Genomic DNA, 5,000 nt, shown 5'->3' with positions numbered 1-5,000 from the left:
CCATCTCAGCACCTTGGAACCCCCCGGGTGGCACAGGGCTGGATGGGGCTTTCGTATAGCAGGGACGGTGCTGCCTCACGCTTCGCTCGCTGTTCGCCGCTCGCCGCTCGCTCGCGCAACCTAAAATGGCCAGTTTTGGCCCGTTTTTGGGCTGTTTTGGCCTGTTTTTGGTCCGTTCTTGCGTGGCACGGCGACCGTCGTGAGCGGAGCAAAACGTCAGCCATCTCAGCACCCTGGAACCCCCCGGGTGGCACAGGGCTGGATGGGGCTTTCGTATAGCAGGGACGGTGCTGCCTCTCGCTTCGCTCGCTGTTCGCCGCTCACCGCTCGCTCGCTCAGCCAAAAATGGCCAGTTTTGGCCCGTTTTTGGGCTGTTTTGGCCTGTTTTTGGTCCGTTCTTGCATGGCGCGGTGACCGTCGTGAGCGGAGCAAAACGTCAGCCATCTCAGCACCCTGGAACCCCCCGGGTGGCACAGGGCTGGATGGGGCTTTCGTATAGCAGGGACGGTGCTGCCTCACGCTTCGCTCGCTGTTCGCCGCTCGCCGCTCGCTCGCGCAGCCAAAAATGACCAGTTTTGGCCCGTTTTTGGGCTGTTTTGGCCTGTTTATGGTCCGTTCTTGCGTGGTGCGGTGACCGTCGTGAGCGGAGCAAAACGTCAGCCATCTCAGCACCCTGGAACCCCCCGGGTGGCACAGGGCTGGATGGGGCTTTCGTATATAGCAGGGACGGTGCTGCCTCTCGCTTCGCTCGCTGTCCGCCGCTCGCCGCTCGCTCGCGCAGCCAAAAATGGCCAGTTTTGGCCCGTTTTTGGGCCGTTTTGGCCAGTTTTTGGCCTGTTCTTGCATTGCGCGGTGACCGTCGAGAGCGGAGCAAAACGTCAGCCATCTCAGCACCCTGGAACCCCCCGGGTGGCACAGGGCTGGATGGGGCTTTCGTATAGCAGGGACGGTGCTGCCTCTCGCTTCGCTCGCTGTCCGCCGCTCGCCGCTCGCTCGTGCAGCCAAAAATGGCCAGTTTTGGCCCGTTTTTGGGCCGTTTTGGCCAGTTTTTGGCCTGTTCTTGCATTGCGCGGTGACCGTCGAGAGCGGAGCAAAACGTCAGCCATCTCAGCACCCTGGAACCCCCCGGGTGGCACAGGGCTGGATGGGGCTTTCGTATAGCAGGGACGGTGCTGCCTCTCGCTTCGCTCGCTGTCCGCCGCTCGCCGCTCGCTCGTGCAGCCAAAAATGGCCAGTTTTGGCCCGTTTTTGGGCCGTTTTGGCCAGTTTTTGGCCTGTTCTTGCATTGCGCGGTGACCGTCGAGAGCGGAGCAAAACGTCAGCCATCTCAGCACCCTGGAACCCCCCGGGTGGCACAGGGCTGGATGGGGCTTTCGTATAGCAGGGACGGTGCTGCCTCTCGCTTCGCTCGCTGTCCGCCGCTCGCCGCTCGCTCGTGCAGCCAAAAATGGCCAGTTTTGGCCCGTTTTTGGGCCGTTTTGGCCAGTTTTTGGCCTGTTCTTGCATTGCGCGGTGACCGTCGAGAGCGGAGCAAAACGTCAGCCATCTCAGCACCCTGGAACCCCCCGGGTGGCACAGGGCTGGATGGGGCTTTCGTATAGCAGGGACGGTGCTGCCTCTCGCTTCGCTCGCTGTCCGCCGCTCGCCGCTCGCTCGTGCAGCCAAAAATGGCCAGTTTTGGCCCGTTTTTGGGCCGTTTTGGCCAGTTTTTGGCCTGTTCTTGCATTGCGCGGTGACCGTCGAGAGCGGAGCAAAACGTCAGCCATCTCAGCACCCTGGAACCCCCCGGGTGGCACAGGGCTGGATGGGGCTTTCGTATAGCAGGGACGGTGCTGCCTCTCGCTTCGCTCGCTGTCCGCCGCTCGCCGCTCGCTCGTGCAGCCAAAAATGGCCAGTTTTGGCCCGTTTTTGGGCCGTTTTGGCCAGTTTTTGGCCTGTTCTTGCATTGCGCGGTGACCGTCGAGAGCGGAGCAAAACGTCAGCCATCTCAGCACCCTGGAACCCCCCGGGTGGCACAGGGCTGGATGGGGCTTTCGTATAGCAGGGACGGTGCTGCCTCTCGCTTCGCTCGCTGTCCGCCGCTCGCCGCTCGCTCGTGCAGCCAAAAATGGCCAGTTTTGGCCCGTTTTTGGGCCGTTTTGGCCAGTTTTTGGCCTGTTCTTGCATTGCGCGGTGACCGTCGAGAGCGGAGCAAAACGTCAGCCATCTCAGCACCCTGGAACCCCCCGGGTGGCACAGGGCTGGATGGGGCTTTCGTATAGCAGGGACGGTGCTGCCTCTCGCTTCGCTCGCTGTCCGCCGCTCGCCGCTCGCTCGTGCAGCCAAAAATGGCCAGTTTTGGCCCGTTTTTGGGCCGTTTTGGCCAGTTTTTGGCCTGTTCTTGCATTGCGCGGTGACCGTCGAGAGCGGAGCAAAACGTCAGCCATCTCAGCACCCTGGAACCCCCCGGGTGGCACAGGGCTGGATGGGGCTTTCGTATAGCAGGGACGGTGCTGCCTCTCGCTTCGCTCGCTGTCCGCCGCTCGCCGCTCGCTCGTGCAGCCAAAAATGGCCAGTTTTGGCCCGTTTTTGGGCCGTTTTGGCCAGTTTTTGGCCTGTTCTTGCATTGCGCGGTGACCGTCGAGAGCGGAGCAAAACGTCAGCCATCTCAGCACCCTGGAACCCCCCGGGTGGCACAGGGCTGGATGGGGCTTTCGTATAGCAGGGACGGTGCTGCCTCTCGCTTCGCTCGCTGTCCGCCGCTCGCCGCTCGCTCGTGCAGCCAAAAATGGCCAGTTTTGGCCCGTTTTTGGGCCGTTTTGGCCAGTTTTTGGCCTGTTCTTGCATTGCGCGGTGACCGTCGAGAGCGGAGCAAAACGTCAGCCATCTCAGCACCCTGGAACCCCCCGGGTGGCACAGGGCTGGATGGGGCTTTCGTATAGCAGGGACGGTGCTGCCTCTCGCTTCGCTCGCTGTCCGCCGCTCGCCGCTCGCTCGTGCAGCCAAAAATGGCCAGTTTTGGCCCGTTTTTGGGCCGTTTTGGCCAGTTTTTGGCCTGTTCTTGCATTGCGCGGTGACCGTCGAGAGCGGAGCAAAACGTCAGCCATCTCAGCACCCTGGAACCCCCCGGGTGGCACAGGGCTGGATGGGGCTTTCGTATAGCAGGGACGGTGCTGCCTCTCGCTTCGCTCGCTGTCCGCCGCTCGCCGCTCGCTCGCGCAGCCAAAAATGGCCAGTTTTGGCCCGTTTTTGGGCCGTTTTGGCCAGTTTTTGGCCTGTTCTTGCATTGCGCGGTGACCGTCGAGAGCGGAGCAAAACGTCAGCCATCTCAGCACCCTGGAACCCCCCGGGTGGCACAGGGCTGGATGGGGCTTTCGTATAGCAGGGACGGTGCTGCCTCTCGCTTCGCTCGCTGTCCGCCGCTCGCCGCTCGCTCGTGCAGCCAAAAATGGCCAGTTTTGGCCCGTTTTTGGGCCGTTTTGGCCAGTTTTTGGCCTGTTCTTGCATTGCGCGGTGACCGTCGAGAGCGGAGCAAAACGTCAGCCATCTCAGCACCCTGGAACCCCCCCCGGGTGGCACAGGGCTGGATGGGGCTTTCGTATAGCAGGGACGGTGCTGCCTCTCGCTTCGCTCGCTGTCCGCCGCTCGCCGCTCGCTCGTGCAGCCAAAAATGGCCAGTTTTGGCCCGTTTTTGGGCCGTTTTGGCCAGTTTTTGGCCTGTTCTTGCATTGCGCGGTGACCGTCGAGAGCGGAGCAAAACGTCAGCCATCTCAGCACCCTGGAACCCCCCGGGTGGCACAGGGCTGGATGGGGCTTTCGTATAGCAGGGACGGTGCTGCCTCTCGCTTCGCTCGCTGTCCGCCGCTCGCCGCTCGCTCGTGCAGCCAAAAATGGCCAGTTTTGGCCCGTTTTTGGGCCGTTTTGGCCAGTTTTTGGCCTGTTCTTGCATTGCGCGGTGACCGTCGAGAGCGGAGCAAAACGTCAGCCATCTCAGCACCCTGGAACCCCCCGGGTGGCACAGGGCTGGATGGGGCTTTCGTATAGCAGGGACGGTGCTGCCTCTCGCTTCGCTCGCTGTCCGCCGCTCGCCGCTCGCTCGCGCAGCCAAAAATGGCCAGTTTTGGCCCGTTTTTGGGCCGTTTTGGCCAGTTTTTGGCCTGTTCTTGCATTGCGCGGTGACCGTCGAGAGCGGAGCAAAACGTCAGCCATCTCAGCACCCTGGAACCCCCCGGGTGGCACAGGGCTGGATGGGGCTTTCGTATAGCAGGGACGGTGCTGCCTCTCGCTTCGCTCGCTGTCCGCCGCTCGCCGCTCGCTCGTGCAGCCAAAAATGGCCAGTTTTGGCCCGTTTTTGGGCCGTTTTGGCCAGTTTTTGGCCTGTTCTTGCATTGCGCGGTGACCGTCGAGAGCGGAGCAAAACGTCAGCCATCTCAGCACCCTGGAACCCCCCGGGTGGCACAGGGCTGGATGGGGCTTTCGTATAGCAGGGACGGTGCTGCCTCTCGCTTCGCTCGCTGTCCGCCGCTCGCCGCTCGCTCGTGCAGCCAAAAATGGCCAGTTTTGGCCGTTTTTGGGCCGTTTTGGCCAGTTTTTGGCCTGTTCTTGCATTGCGCGGTGACCGTCGAGAGCGGAGCAAAACGTCAGCCATCTCAGCACCCTGGAACCCCCCGGGTGGCACAGGGCTGGATGGGGCTTTCGTATAGCAGGGACGGTGCTGCCTCTCGCTTCGCTCGCTGTCCGCCGCTCGCCGCTCGCTCGTGGCAGCCAAAAATGGCCAGTTTTGGCCCGTTTTTGGGCCGTTTTGGCCAGTTTTTGGCCTGTTCTTGCATTGCGCGGTGACCGTCGAGAGCGGAGCAAAACGTCAGCCATCTCAGCACCCTGGAACCCCCCGGGTGGCACAGGGCTGGATGGGGCTTTCGTAATAGCAGGGACGGTGCTGCCTCTCGCTTCGCTCGCTGTCCGCCGCTCGCCGCTCGCTCGCTCGCGCAGCCAAAAAATGGCCAGTTTTGGGCCCGTTTTTG

Source organism: Musa acuminata, unplaced genomic scaffold, assembly GCF_036884655.1.
Source record: "Musa acuminata AAA Group cultivar baxijiao unplaced genomic scaffold, Cavendish_Baxijiao_AAA HiC_scaffold_482, whole genome shotgun sequence".
NCBI lineage: Eukaryota > Viridiplantae > Streptophyta > Magnoliopsida > Zingiberales > Musaceae > Musa > Musa acuminata.
The sequence above is the reverse complement of the archived record's forward strand: the minus strand, read 5'-3'. Positions refer to the sequence as shown.